Below are 16,616 nucleotides of genomic sequence, written 5' to 3' on the forward strand. Positions count from 1 at the left end.
TGTCCTATCGAATAAAGACCACTCACCTTGTTATGAGTACACAGCTCAAAAGCCAGTATTCATGATGGTACAGGGGAGGGGGGCATTAGTGCATAGGGCACACGTGATGTGCACATCTGTGAAGCCATCATTAATGCTGAACGATATACACATGTTTTCGCAACATACGCTGCCATCCAGGTGACGTCTTTTTCAGGGAAGGCCTTTATTTCAGCAAACCAATGCCAATCCACATTCTGCACATATTACAACAGCACTGCTCCATATTTAAAGAGTCTGGGAGGCAAACTGCCCTGCCTGTAGTCTAGACCTGTCAGCCACTGAAAACATTTGGCACATTATGAAATGAAACATATGAAGATGTCAGCTGAAATCCTTTATCAAACAAGAATGGGAAATCATTTCACTTTCAAAACCACAGCAGTGTCTCCTCAGTTCACAAACACTTACAAAGTGTTGTTGAAAGAAGAGGTGATAACACACAGTGGTAAACAGGCCCACCTTCCCAACTTTTTTGGAACATGTTGTTGGCATCAAATTCAAAAGGGACAAAATTTCTCAGTTTCAACATTGGACATGTTGTCTTTGTAGTATTTTCCTTTAAAATATGGTTTACATGATTTGCATATGATTGCATTCTATTTGTATTTACATTCTGCACAGCATCCCAACTTTTTTGGAAATGGGGTTGTATTATAATTTGCTATTCCAAAACACAAGGGCCTGAACATGAGCGTAGGTCGCTGTAGAAACAGTGAAAAACATTTCTCTGACAAACTATCATGTTGGCTTTGAGGAAAAACAACCTTGGGAAAGAAGACCGGGTTAACCGATTAACCGTTCAAAACCCTTAAACGTCCTGGAATATCAAATGCACATTCCTAGTTTATAGTTGGGCTTACTGTTGTACCTCTGGTAAATGCTGAGCTGATGTCACTGCTGAGAGCTTTATATGAGCATGTGCTTCACGTGCAGATCGTATCTGGATAAACTTTGGCCAGATTCCATTTACACTTTTTCATTTTTCACTCTAGTTTGACAAGATAAGATCTAATTGTGTTTTCCCCATGTGAAAAGCACATCAGCATTGTTTTACTTTTGTTCACTTTTTCTCCCATTGTAATTTGCGTCGGGGCGGCACGGTGGCGCGGTGGGTAGCGCTGTCGCTTCACAGCGAGGAGGGTCTGGGTTCGATTCCCCGGCCGGGTGACCAGGGTCCTCTCTGTGTGGAGTCTGCATGTTCTCCCTGTATCTGTGTGGGTTTCCTCCGGGTTCTCCGGTTTCCTCCCACAGTCCAAAGACATGCAGTCAGGCCAATTGGACATGCTACACTGCCCCTGGGTGTGAGTGACTGTGTCTGTCTGCCCTGCGATGGACTGACGACCTGTCCAGGGTGTATCCTGCCTTCTGCTGGGATAGGCTCCAGCATCCCCCTGCGACCCTGACGGAGAAGCTGCTTAGAAAATGGATGGATGTAATTTGAGTCGACAAACATGGCTTGGGCACTTCCACAGACTGGAGTGCGAGACAACTGGTTTGGGGATAACTCCAGCCTCGCACGTCCTGTATTGTTTGTTTCTTTGTTTATCCTCCCATCTGCATGTCTGAACTTAGCAGACACACATCCGCTCACATAACTATATGCATATAGTGAAAGCATATTCCATTTACACTTGTGCTAAACGTGGTCAAGACCCATCTCATATTGACCACTACCTGTGCTGCTGCATTTGAGGCTACAAAAGAAAGTGCTGATGTTCTCACTATGTACTGTGGAGTGGAGGTGGGTCTTCTTCTTCTTCTTTCGACTGCTCCCTTTAGGGGTCGCCACAGCGGCTCATCTGCCTCCGTCTTGCCCTATCCACTGCCTCCTCTACTTTCACACCAACCATCTCCATGTCCACCTTCACTACATCCATAAACCTTCTCTGAGGTCTACCTCTTCTCCTTCTACCCGGCAGCTCCATCTCCAACATACTTTGACCAGTATATCCACTATTCCTCCTCAACACATGTCCAAACCATCTCAACCTGGCCTCTCTGGCTTTATCTCCAAACTGCTCCACCTTCACTGTGGTGGGTGATATGGCAAAAATATAATATTGCAGTACTTCAAGAAATTTTCATGATATACAATAAGTCAGAATATTTATTTTTTAAATACATCGGATCAGCTGGAACAGGGAATAAGAACCAGTAGTGCTATGTTAAAAAAAAAAAGTAAATACATTGATTTTTATTCAAAATTCGGTATTTTGTGTTGCACTGAATCCAGTTCAGTGGGACAAATTTTGCTCCCTACATGCTGTTCAGTGTTTTACAAGTACTGACTATATTCCCAATACGTTCAAAAAACCATATTGCATTGTATTGTGATGTAATTTATCCCGATAACAATTGATATTGTCATATTGCCCAGGCATAATGTGTCACACCAGTAACTCACAACCCAAGACACGTGAAGTACCACCGAATTGTAGACAAATCCACTAAGAAATGAGCGCAACGATGTACAGTAGACAAGTGTAGACAGCAGGGAAACCTGTATTTGTGCTAGGCACACTGCAAATTCATGAGAGATTTCCCTTGTTTTGCCCTTTAACCCTAACAACAACACATGGCAGAGAGGGAGCACTGACCTTTCTGTAATGGCTGTCAGAACTATGGAACATCTCTATCTAGGACCCACATACACACACACACTCTTACACAAAGCCTCTAATACTGCACGCAATCCAGGACATCAAAACAAGTTCTTCTATCTGATTCGCTCCCTAAGAGAATCTGTAGTTATCAAGTCTACGCTACAGATGCAGCAGATAGAGATTAGGTTGAAAAATGTGGGAGTATTCCTTTAAATGGAAAAGGGCTCTTATGGAAAGCATATGTTATGTTCCATTAGAAGCCAATTTCACCAGTGGAGAAGCAGCAGGTTAACTGAAGTGTGCCATGCTGCTTATCTCCCAGGTACAGGCATGCACAGGCTCTTTCCAATCTTGCGGCAAGATCAGGAGCTCATATTTACACATTATAGCATCACTGATGTGGCAACAGGTAAGCGGGACCGCAGTGCAGGGAGATTTCTTTCTTCTATATATTGCAGAAAAGTTTAAAAATTAAATGCATTCCCTTGCCTACAAGCCATTCAGATACTCTCTCAGGATGCATGATGTGTACATGCTTGGATGCTCCCGTATGTAGAATCTTAATGTCTCTCACAGAGCCAGGGTTTTTTTTCACTGCTTTCCGCTCACTAGCCACCATCAGGTCCGTAAGGAATAAGAGCTCTCTGACTGTAATTGTAGTGTTGAACGGTCTTGAAGAGCAGAGGGCAGGAGTCCATTCATGAATTTGCTCCTGAGGAATGAGGGAATACCCCTGAATGAGTAGGCAAAACGAAACGTTGCCAGTTCCCACTGGGAAACAGCAGAACAATGCATGTGCATCAGTTAGGCCCCACACTCTTAAAAATAAAGGAGCCGAGAAGGGTTGCTTGGAGCAATGCCACAGAACACGGCTGCCCAAACTGGGGACGCAAACGTTCGATGTGGCACATGACAAGGTTCCTCTAACTCCACTCCCATATTATCCTCTTAAAATGTTATTTCTTAAATATTTTAGTAACAAACTATTGTAATATTATGAAATGCTTTTTCAAAAACTTGACTAAAATCCATCCATCCATTTTCTAAGCCGCTTCTCCCTCAGGGTTGTGGGGGGTGCTGGAGCCTATCCCAGCGGTCATCGGGCGGAAGGCAGGATACACCCTGGACAGGTCGCCAGTCCATCGCAGGGCAGACAGACAGACACAGACAGTCACTCACACACTCACACCCAAGGGCAATTTAGCATGGACTAAAATCTACTTTTTAAATATGACGTTTTGGCTTTTTGGTCCACCACAAACATTGCACGTTGGCCCACCCAACACCCAACAGAAGAAGGGCATCCCTGCTATATAAGAAATACTTTTGGTTCCTTAAAGAACCTTTTAACTGATTCTTTAAAGACACATCCTTGCCTTGAATAAATGGTGTACAAGGAATACATATAAAACCATGGCAGCTCATATATATTTGAATGCTTGGCATGGTTTAAAGTAACTGCTTTAAATTGAAGAACCTCCACACAATGGCAATGTTCTATACCAATTAAAGGTTTCTCCTAGAAGATTATATCCAAGATAAGACTGTTTATAATGTTTCCCTCTTATCCTCCTGCAGAATTGAGACATATGCCTGCTGTTCTTATCTGGACCTTGTACCAGGGAGTGCCTGGTTCCCCTCTGGGATTTGGAATGCCTTGTGTGGGTGAATGTTGTGGGGGCTCATACTAACTGCAAATACATGTTTTGAGCATGGAGTCCACATTGTCTAGCTGGTCCACCTACCTGCTCATATTTCACCTGCTCAAGCACACCTACACTGGCAGAGGTCATCATTTTCCATAACATTTTCACACAACAGAGTCAGTTTAGAGCGTCTGGTTTCTCAAGGCATGTTTACTAACAACAGAGTTCTTTCAACCTCTTAGAAAGGATTCCTTTTTTAAGGTTTGACACTTCATGTATAGACTCCTCTCTCTCATTGACTGCCCTGGTCAAGATATTCCCCCTTACTCATGGACAGAGGAAGCACGTTTCCTCCAGTCCCCACCAGTCAACTGGAAGTTTATATGATTGAGCAGCTTGGCCCTAATGCTTTCTGAGTCATTTCACACACTGTCTCCTCTCTCTACTTCAGTTCTCATTATGTGTGGGGGTCTGGCTGTTTACTGCTATTTGCAGTCCCTAGATTGATAGAAAAACATATCGAGGCACTCTGTCTAAAATAAGAAATATAACCATTACTACACCTGTGAACATGTCTACTCGCCTCCTACAGTGGTGTTATACTAGTCTCTCGAGCAGTGGGCACCAACCCTGCTCCTGGAGATCTAGCTTCCTGCAAAGCTCAGCTCCAACCTTAATAGACCCCACCTGATGAACCTAATTCTATTGTTAATTCTATTGCTAATCTAACTCTAATTGTATTGCACTGTTCTGTGTTCAACTCTGTTCCTTTCCTCTGGGTATCAACAGTGACTTTTGTTTCTTAGCAGTATCTGAGCTCAGGACTGGCTTTCTCTAACCTATCGGTAACTAGCAAAGATACTTTCTCTAGATAGACAAAGCACTACTTGTAGGTCGCTCTGGATAAGAGCGTCTGCTAAATGCTGTAAATGTAATTCTTGCCTTTAGATGCCTCCTTGGTTAGCTGGAGGGGGTGTTAGAAACAGACTGAAGGTGATACTTCCAGGAAGGTAGAGCTCCCTAGAAGGAGGGTTGGTGACCACTGTCCTAGAGTGAGATTTCCTATTTAAAGACCGGTAAAACTCCTTACTGATGATGTATCCTCGAGGAAGGTAGGAGGACCTTTTAAAAAAACTACAAGGTCTTTGCGCCAGATACTCAAGGCCTGTTTGAAATGCCTTTATCGTCACAATCTGGCAAATGCAAAAGGAAGCCAGATAACTAGTTTTACTGGTAGGAAACCAAACATCACATCTGTATTTATTAGGCTCTGCATCAGAGTCTAAACTAGCAGCCAGGATTTCTTTATTGCTGTGTGGGATTCCCAGTGGGTGTATGATGTATTTGCATAATGCATGCTGGGTATTGTAGTGAGAGAACACTGATGAATGAAAACACAAAAGGGAAATAATGTGAATGCTGTCAAACCAGTGAGGTAGAGGGGTGCGACTCTGTGCTATAGCATATTATGTAACATCACATAGGACATATTAAATGCTAGTTTCAGTCCGGAACGCCTCTTGAAGACTTTGATACTGTGGGGTCTTTTCATTTTGCCAAATGAATTCCTTTTGGCAAATAACATTAGCCTTTGGATTCTAAGATTATTATAAGTTATTATTCTTGAGACGTTTATTATTCAGAAAGCACTATGAAAATGACATATAAGAGTGAGCAACAGCAAGCTGTATACAGGCCCTTAGGATTTAAGGGGTTCAAATTCAGGTCTAAGTGTATAAGAATCACTACTAGAACATTCACCGCATTCAAATTTCACACCACCAACTGTGCCCCCTTTTCAGCTCTGGTCTTACACTGGACCTTCAACCCCAGCAGCTCTAACAGTCTGTATGCAGAGGTGGTCTTTGCATTAGGCAAGGCTAGGCAACTGCTTAGGGCCCCCGTGACATCCAATTCAGATATACTGTACCTGTTGTTAAATAAATGAATATGTAATAAATACATTTGAAAACAGATGCCATTTGCGATTGTGGCTATTATTTTGGTCATTTCAATGCAGCCCCACCCCCTAGTCATTGTTATGATGGACCCATGTTATTATGTGATGACGCAACTGAGTGAAGACAGACTTCTGTGAGCAAGGCAACTAAGTGATGAGCCACGTTATGTAGAGGAGGAGCTTCAGTGTGCATTTCTGAGTGTTACGTGCAGCAGATACATGCAAAAAGAGGCTCCCACAGCTAATTCTGCTTCTTTCCATTCAGAACAGAGATACTGCACAGGCTCAGCAGACCGTACATAAGGCTAGCATTAATGTTACTATAGAGAGCCACAGTGCTGGAGTAACTCCTCAAAAAAAAAAGTAATCCAGCGAAGTTCCTACTACTTCTCTTAAAACGTAATCCTGGTAAAAGTCTCATGTCCCATTGCTTTACTTTGTTACACTCTACCAAACTGTCTCACTAACAGGGCAGAAAACCTTTGGCATCGTTTCCTAAAACGAGCAAAATGATCTGACAATACAGTGAAATAATTGGACTTAATAAAATCACTTCACTAAAATGTTCTAGAAATAAGTTAAATAATCGCATAATACTCTTTCAACGGTCCCAAAAAGACATTTATTAGACATATCGACTTGATTTAAAGTGCGACCCTATCTTGATTGAGCAGTTAACATAACGATGACTTGTTTGAAGATGACTTCACTTGCCATGGTATAATTTTGTGCCCCAAAAAAATCAACTCATTTAAACCTGTGCATTCAGGAGGCCGTAGTCCTGTCTTCTGCCTAGACCCCCGGAACCCTAAACCCACCCGACTATATGGACTGCAGTCCTGCCAGTCACCTGCACCCAACAGGTTAGAGGCAAAAGCAAGGTGGCGCGTGAGCACATCAGCCAAACCTTGCATGCACCACCACCACCACCACCACTGCCATAAGGCTTATAAACGCCAGAGCAGGGCATGCCTCAGTGCAGGACTGACCAGGCTTCACGCCATTGTTTCACGCCTTGGAATATGTGGCGATCTGCGGCGCTCGCCATTCGTCGCTCGCTCGGCTTCAGACCCACCAATCACGGCGCGCCCAGCAGAAATAAGCAAAGCGGCGCCTGGCTACCGCTGCAAAAAAAAAAAACAAGGCAGCTGGAGAATGGGACCTGAATGAATCAGCTCTATCGCTGCAGGGCTGAATGACAGCACTAGTAACACTACAGACCAGGAGGCCAAGCAGAAAATGTGTCTACCTTGGCTTTAACAACACAGGGTCCTTGGAGGGGGGGGGGTCGTGTAATCACAAAGGGCAATGCAGATCCATTCAGCTGCTGCACACGTGTCGTTGGGTTTCAGACGGAGCCAGGGACTGAGCTCTCTATCGCTGACACACTGCGCTGTGCTGAGGATGCGCCAGCATGTGGGGATCAGACGCCCCTGGTAGGAGCAACTGGAGCAGTCCTATTATTCGGAGCCGTATTAGTGCAGGTGGCACTGAGGCTGAGGGAAAGCGACGTCCTGGCACGCGCGCACACACACACGCACACACGCAGATGTACTCACTCAGGTTAGAGACGGAAGGGGGTGTCCGCCCTGCTGGCCTCTCTCTGCGGCTGAAAATCGCTCTGGCTCCCCGTGGCCCTCCGTCACCATCACTCAGTTCTCCGCGACGCGCTCGGGATCGTACGTGGCGGGGAACGCGCGCGCGGCGTGCCGTTTGACATCACGGGCTCGGAGCGTTCCCATTGTTCGGCTTCCCTGGCAGAGCGAAGACTGGGGAACGGGCTGCTCGCGCTGCTCCACGTTATTTTAGAATCGCGGAGAATCGTGTCAGCGCGTCGTCCACTGACTGAAGCTCGGGATCCTCCTGCTCCTCCTCCTCCTCCTCCTCCTGCCCGGTCTCTCGCTCTTGCTGGGGCGACGTTACCATGTGACAGCGCTCTAATGGCATCTGCGTGGCGCGCCCTCTAGTGACGCTCAGAGGAACCGCGGTTATTTGACATAAACAGGACGTCGTGTAGTGTACGTGATGCGCAGCTGCGCGCCGTACAACCGCTAGGAAACCACCAGGGTTTTTCACGTGCACACATAAAGGGGGATTCTGCATCATTCAAGGGTTGAGAAATGAGTCATTTGGAAAGGTTTGATGTGAAATGGTTCATTTGTAGAGTAACTTACAGACCTATATGTCTTTACAGTGGTGGTGATAGGAACCAGGGGTCCTGATGTCTGCAGGGCAAGTACAGCCAGTTTATTTACTATCCAGAATCGGTTTTTTTTGTTTGTTTTGGTTTTTTTTGTTGTTTGTTTTTTTTTTAAATCTAAAGCTGATGATGGCAAAATAGCGGTCAGTTTGGAAAAGGAGGTTTTCTGTTGCCTATTTTGCCTTACAACGCCTTTCTTGCATCCTTCCCCCATGAATTGATTAACATACATTTTAGATCAAAAACTTTATTACAAAACTACAGTGAAACAATGTATCAGACATGAGGCAGCGTAATCATCACCGTTTCATATAATAATTCTCTGTAAAGAAGTTTTTAGAGGCAATTAAACATGCCAGACATCTGGTTCCTATCACCACCACTGTTAACCATTCTAACTTGATAAGTTTCACTAAAATGAAGCATTTTACATCAAACCACTCTGGATGACATTGTTGAGATGGTAACCATTTAATTGTGCAGAAATGTTGAAGAATCGGTGTCGTTCCACTTTAAAGTGCACAATGATACCTACGAGATTCACGACGCCTGCTTGTCTCTTCTATTCCTACTGTCTCTCCTACTCCTGTTGTTGTGGTGTAGTGGTACGTAGACACAAGATAAAAATTAAGGAGTTAACACTCAATTCTGAAAAGCCCCTGACAGAATTGTTCCCCACTCTTTATCACCCTGTCAGATTAAAATGAAAACCTTAAAGGGCCCTTTATCATCAGGTCTGCTGCTTCTTAGGTCCATGATTTTCTCTCAGGTCAACTGATGACATTTATGTATCAAAACCATTATTAATCCATTTTCAGCCTCTTCTTATGTATTAAAAGGCACATAAAATGGGAAACCCACACTTATTTTGAGATAAATGAGTTTGATGTAATATGTAAACACAAAGTTTCACAGTGTACCCTGCACTTCAGTCTATATATGAAACATTTAAGCTGCAGAACCAGCCTGTTTTGAATTCACTGCATCCACTGCATTCACGTCACAAAAATGGACCCATTTACATATATTCATCTTTTCAGCCAACAGAGGTTTAGCACTGCCTATTCATACTGATGTTACAGGAGGTGTTTCAGCTTTTTGAAAGAGGTGCAATACAGGGCAGCCAATCAGAATAGAGGTAATTTACATATACCCGTCTTAAAGACACAGTAACAGAAACAGAGAGGTTGGAGAACAGCCGTGTAAAAATGAAGAATATTTTTGGTACATCAAACATAGGATTTATGTTAAAGACCCCCGTACCCTGTATGTTGCCTCATTCCAAAAGCAGTCTGGTTTGATGCACTCTATATGACTTCAGCATGAATGAGTGAGGCTTAACTGTTGTAGCTTGAATATATACATATATATATATATATATATATATATATATATATATATATATATATATATATATATATATATATTTATACGCAAATGCATGTTTTCATCACATCACAAAAATAATTAATTTGAGAATGGCAGCTCAGATTCCACAACCTTTCATTTTTTTCATGACATGGGTGCTTTAAGATGTTCTATAAACAGCACATATATGCTAGACATGCCTCTGTCTTAAAAGAAGGAGAAGAGATGATACCTAAAATGCCTCTTTTGCCTGGGAACAATGTCTGATAATAGTGTTGATTGCCTTTTGCTGACTCATTTTCAGTAGTCATAACATTTAGGCGATGCATGCATTTCTGTAGAGATGTGCCAAACTGCTTGTCTTCCTTATGGTCCAGTTGCAGGCCAAAATGACCCCACCCACATCTCTGCCACTACTTAGCGAAAGCAATCAACAGTGAAAAGCAGTCAATATCTTTGGCATTACTTGTTGTGTTAGAGCACACCACATGCTGCGTTTATGACTGGTCCAGTGTGACGGCTGGCTGCTTTGCTGACTCACTGCTGCTCATATGCATTAGGGCTGAAGGGTGCCTTGTTGTCTGCAGGTAGGGGTTTGTGCTGGACATGCTAGTACACACCTTGGGGGGTAAATCAGTGAGAATAAGTTGGACTATGGAGTTTAGTCCATGGCTATGTACCAAAACAGCAAGGTGAAGGACCGTAGGGGATTAAAACTGGAAGCTCAGCACAAACAACAGTCTGCCTCGCTGTCCATCTGGAGCCGTGTGTTCCTGCACATGCTGAACACGAATCGTGTACAAAACATTCATCAGGCCATTGCAAACAGACTGTAGTGTGTGCATTTGTTAAAAAATTTGAAGGGATCGTTGTAATGTAGGTATTGATATCACTGGACCTGATATAATCATTAGTGTTTAATTAATTACATCAACACCTTAAGCAGCCAGGCACAACTGGTGGGCCCTATCTAAGAATAGTCTAAGATAGCTCAGCCAGTTTGTATGAAGACACTGTAATTACAAAATAATAAGCCTTAGTATGTAACCCTGGGACTTGAAGGAATTAAACAGAAATTCCAATTTTCTGCATAATACAATCATTAAGAGGTAAACAGGCCATTCACCGTGGTGGAATGTAAAGTGGTGGATTGTGGAGAAATTTTTGTGGAGATTTCTTCACAGTGGTAATGACAGTAATCGAGGGTTGCAATTTGGACAAAGAAAATATGTATTTTTACTATACAAAATGACCAGTGATGATTGTTAACATCAAGTTTACAAACTCAGAGATATATAAAGGTAAAATAGTGATAAATCAAAAAAAGTTTTGTTATAACTTTACACAATGTCTGCAGCAAGTGTTTTAAAATATATACATTTCCCTGCAAATGTTAATGCCCAGTTATTTGTTTTCCCCTTTCGGCAGGTATCACAGCTTACAAACAACATCTGTTCCCAGCTAGATGTCTTTGTTGTCTTGTTTTACAGATTTCCTGCGCTATTTCTAAAATGCCTCTGGCTTAACTAGATGTTGTCAGATGTTGACCTTTGCAATGAGGACGCAGGTAAAGTTTCTATCTAATGATTCTTTCGTGCAGATCATGTAGAACAGTGCAGGCATCACTCCTGCGTCAGCTAACTCTTCCTGCAGGTTCTGTGCGGTCATGTGGGGGTTTTGCTTTGCCTTTCTGACCAGACTGTGAGCAGTTCTATCTGAGGGTTTTCTTGGTCTTTCAGATCTTGCCTTGTCATCCTCAGTTCTGTCGAATTGCTATCTCTGAATTACATTTTGGATCTTCAGTTTCAGATCAGCTTCAGATCCTCAGCCAGCTGTTTAGAGTTTAGTCCATGGTTATTGGACAAAGCTTGAGGAGTCTGTAAATGATAAAAATCTGTAATCAGCTCATAACAATTCTTAATCAGTCTAACCAGTCCTAACAAGGCAAGGCCTATCGAGTTAATTAATTAACAAGTTAATTAATTAATTAGTTCTTAAATTTTACAATCGGAAGAACCAATCAAATTCCAAGTCTCACATTTTCTTTCACTTTCTTGCACAGCACAACACCCTATATGTACTTCTCTGCCACGAATGTACTTAAAAATATTGTGTTTGAGATTTAAAACTTTATTCTATAAATAGTTTAAACTTTATGCTATCACAACCTTAAGTAGTTTACCAATACTGTTCAGATAATATGATAATTGTGTGTAATCTGTGTTATTTACATACTAATGGAGATTCTGTGAACTCAAATTTAAAGTGGACCAGGTTATTTCACTTTTTATTCTATAACAGTTTTTTTCCACAGTTACCTATATTCTATATCTATTTTTAATATTTATTCTATATCAATATCTATTTTTTCCCACTCTTTTCTTGTGCTCTGCTGTTTCTCACCCCTCTTTTAATATTTTGTTTTAGGCTAAAAGCACAGAAAGAGCACAACAGAACCATATCACTCTCCGATGATAAATGCAGGTGGTACTGCAAGAGTCTGGGAACTTGCATGAATATTCTAATTAAAGATGACACAAGAAGATGATTTTTCTTTTCAGAAAATGTAAATATTGAAAACTTGAGTATCATCTGATGTTGATGCTTATACCAATCTGTTATTTCTTCTTTAATAAAATTTAAAATGAGCTATTTTTAATGGGAGCACTTCACTTAAGAGTAGCATCTAAAAGTAAGCTATCATATCCAAATTACTCAAACACTCTGTTACCCCACAGGAAGAACTACACACACAACATCATCACATCACACCATGTGGGAAAGTGCTATTTCAGGTTAGATTTCATACTGAACTGGACAGAATTGGTTTTGTTTTTCCCTCTAATTTCTGATCCACAATATTAATACTCACTGATATCAATATGTCGTCTCTAATTCTAATCTGTAGTTGGCATTGTCCAAGAGAGCTCAGCAGACACTACTCTGTTTCTGTCGTATGATTAAACCTATTGAGATGTAATGCCGGGGAGCGAGGTGGCGGACGAATATGCGGAGATAAGCGGCGTTTATTATGGGCAAATCCAGGGTCATAGTCTAAACGGTCCAGGGTCATAGAGCCAACACAGATTGACTGGGGGGCAGACACGACAGAAACCAGAATCAAGCAGTAAAAAGACCAGTACAAAGACCAGCGACCAGACATGGGAAAACACAGGCTTTAAATACATGAGGAACAGGTGGGAACACAGGTGGAAACAATCAGGGGTGGAGTCATGAAACGAGGGGGCTGGACTAAAAAAACAAAACAAAGAACACTTGGACAGGACTGGGAGGGGCCAATCGTGACATGAGACATATAATGTAGAAACGATTATGAATTATTCTGTGTCATGATTGGCCCCTCCCAGTCCTGTCCATGTGTTCCTGTTGTGTTTTGGTCTAGTCCACATGCTTTTTGTTTTGGTTCCCAGTCCGGCCCTTTGTTTTGTGACTCCGCCCATAATTGTTCCCACCTGCGTTTCAACCTGTGTTGTTTTTCAGCCCTGTGTTTTCCCCTGTGTGGTTGCAGGTCTTTGTATGGATGTATGTTGGTCTTTGTGCTGATTGTTTGATGTTGGATTGTGTTGGATATATGTATGTTCTTTGAGCAATGTCTGCCCATCGATCTCCTCGTGTTGGCTCTATGACCCTGGACTTTATCGACCATGACCCTGGATTTTGCTTTTCTCCACACTTGTGTCCGCCTCATCCCCACTCCCTGTTACATTCTGTAACTACAATGAACATAATAGCTATGTTTTATAGTAATAGTTATGAGGAGCTGAAGTGTGGGCCTATATACAGGCCCTTAACGTTTAAAGGGTCACATATATTAGTTTAGATTTGTATTATTTAGCTCCTTTGTCTTGGGATATAAATAAAAGGTAATAATAAAAAAGTGATTAATTTTTTAATGTAATTATTTAGAGGGTCCATATTAGGAGAAACTGAATTTTCCTGACTTTTAAGAACAAAACAGTTAAATATAGCATGTAGATGTTGTTTTTGTGTACTCTCCAGTTCATGTAGAAAATGTAAGCTGCATGAAGGAGTGCTTAAGCTAAGATCTCTTAATAAAGCATAAAACATAATAGCCAGAACAGAGCTCAATTGTGTATGTGTGTGTGTGTGTGTGTGTGTGTGTGTGTGTGTGTGTGCACATTCTTTTTGACAAAGCTGCAGTGAAATATGCTAACAGTGCTTTTTTGCACAATTCTTCGATTCAGGCTGTGATCAATAGTGACCGTGAATAGCTCAGAGATAAAGTGCATCATACTGAAAGCTAAAATGTTGCCTAGTTCAATTCCACAGCAGGAGAAAACATAATTCATCTTTAGTGGGCTGCAAAGCTGCCAATACCTCTGCCCTCCTCAGCGTAGCCATTAAATCTTTTAGAGAGGTGCACCCAGGCTAGAAAACAATAAATAAATAGATCAAAATGTCAATTTCTTACCTCTAATAAGAGGTAATTACTGCATAGTACTCATAGTAAGACATACTGCCTGCTACTGTTCTGTAGATGTGGTTCTGTAGTATTTTATTGTTCTTTGTTACTAATTGTGTGATTCAGCTCTCCTGTGCCAGGAGATCTAGACAGTTTAATTCCATCTATGTTTTAAAATAACATCCATAATAAAATTGTTGAAATAGCCTTAAACGGGGATTCATAGATGTTTGCTGTCAGCAAGGCTGTCCATTTGTCAGTAGAAGCCAATAAAGGCTGTAGCTCAGGGTCCTGGCCACCAGGGGGCCCCACAAGTATGATTGCAAATGACAGTAAAAGGAAAACATGCTTAATTGAGCTTGATAAATATGATGGACCTTTGTAGTTTCACAGGAGAGTTTTTTACACTGCATCTAGCATCACCCATATGGCTTCACATGTGTGTGGTTAGTTACGGTCAGCTTTAGCTGCTTTTTATTTTATCTAGCCTAACCTCCCAGTAAGGGTTGCTAGTGGAGGGAGGTCATATATGGATGTGTCTGTGAATTTAGATCGTTTTGTTCTTATAAATGTCACTGTTAAAAACTTTTAGAGGTATGCATTTCTCTTTCATAATGAATGTGTTAGGGCATTGAAAAGGGGGGTTTAGGAGCCTCCAGATTAGGGACACAGAATGTCTCAGTATGTCCTTGAGATGTGACATTAAATAGCGTTCGAAAAATGACCAAACATTAAATAATTGCATTACAAATGTAAATAATATTATTTTGTGGCAAAGCCTATGGGCAGCCCTGGTGTAAATAATCCTTCAACCCTGCTAGACGTCTACTGCCCCACTTTCTGCTGAGTGTTTTAGTTCATGAGGTGACATACAAGTGCCCTGTCACAATTTTTGCCCTGAGCCCTAAGTTCCAGCATTTTGAAGGAATGGAAAAAAGGAGAAGTGATCTCTCTCATCACACGGTTACAGGCTCGAACACAAAGTTATCTCTCTTCACAAAGCTGCTGTTTAAATGGTCAAGTGCACACATTAATTCTGGGTGCAAAGCTTTAAAAGGCTACAAAATGACCAAATTTTAATTTACACTGGAATTTTCATTCACATCTTCCCTCTTTTCTGTTCCTCCTGCATTTCTCTGAAATAGCTATAGCAGTGATTTCAGTCCCTTCATAATCGCATCATGAAGATTTCACAGGAGTCCTGAGACAGTCCCATGCTGAGAGGTCTGCAATGATCTGGCCTTGCTAAAGGGGCAGGCTCTGATTTGAAAGCACGCATTAAGGCTGCAAGACCACAAGGATTGGAACTAGGCATTACAGTCACTCGCTGCACCCCACAGTGTAAGCAAGAAATGGTGAATGGTGAAATTTGACTAGTCAGTCAAGGTGCAGGAGGGAAAACTGAATAAGATAATCAGTTTGCAGTGTTGCAAGCATGAAAATTCAATCATCCAATCCAGTAACATGAAGGAAATTCAACTAGCCAATTTAATCACGTCAGAGAGCAAGAGGGGAGATCAGACTGCAGTACAGAGAAATGAAAATTAAGCAGCACAAATTTACAAAATAATAGAGAAATAATACGAAGACCTTTATTGTCATTATATGGGTAAAACGAGATTTAGCATGCACTTCGTTACAAACTACCTAAATCAAAAAAAGAAAAAAAAAACTGAGTAAGATTACATAAAAATAGAGACCGACAGCTTATGTACAGCTTAGATGCAGCCTTTCTGTATGTGCAAGTTCTGGAGTTGGAATACTGCAGTACAAAACTGCCAGTATTCATGGCGGGAATGCTGCAGTATAATGTGACGTGTGCAGTCAGTAAACATTGACCGTATAGCAGTAGTCAGTGGCAGATGCCATCGGCCAGGTAGTGTAGAGGCTTCACATTCTATCTAATGCTATGTAAAGTGAACAATGTGTAAGAAGATGTGTCCCTGCCTTTCCTGAAGTCGAGGATGACCTCCACGGTCTTGCAGGTGTTAAGAGCTAGGCCGTTGTCTGAACACCACTCGGCTAGGCGCTGTACCTCCTCTCTGTAGGCAGACTCGTCACTGGCCGAGATCAGCCCTATCATTGTGGTGTCGTTTGCATGTTTGATAGTATTTGTATTGTGGATAGGAACGCAATTATAGGTAAAGAGAGAGTGGGCTCAGTACACAGCCCTGAGGTGAGCCCCCCAGTGAGGAGGACTGTATGTCCCCAGCCTGATTGACTGAGGGCGACTGGTCAGAAAGTCCAGTATCCAAGTGCAGAGATTGTGACTGAAGTCAAGGTTCTGAAGCTTGGAGGCCAGCTTTTCAGGGATTATGTTGAATACTGCATATATATATGTATATATATATAT

General features: G+C 42.0%; 1 protein-coding gene across 2 annotated transcripts in view; it reads right to left on the reverse strand.

Annotated features, from left to right (window-relative positions):
• si:dkey-70p6.1 (uncharacterized protein LOC570575 homolog) overlaps positions 1-8,140 on the reverse strand; it is a 47,571-nt gene extending 39,431 nt beyond the window's left edge. For both annotated transcript variants that reach the window (XM_017714738.2, XM_017714736.2), the window contains exon 1: positions 7,811-8,140. The gene's annotated coding sequence lies outside the window, so the exon portion shown is untranslated. The remainder of the gene's footprint in view (positions 1-7,810) is intronic.
• Between the last annotated feature and the right edge of the window lie 8,476 nt (positions 8,141-16,616).

This window comes from Pygocentrus nattereri, chromosome 28 (genome assembly GCF_015220715.1).
Source record: "Pygocentrus nattereri isolate fPygNat1 chromosome 28, fPygNat1.pri, whole genome shotgun sequence".
NCBI lineage: Eukaryota > Metazoa > Chordata > Actinopteri > Characiformes > Serrasalmidae > Pygocentrus > Pygocentrus nattereri.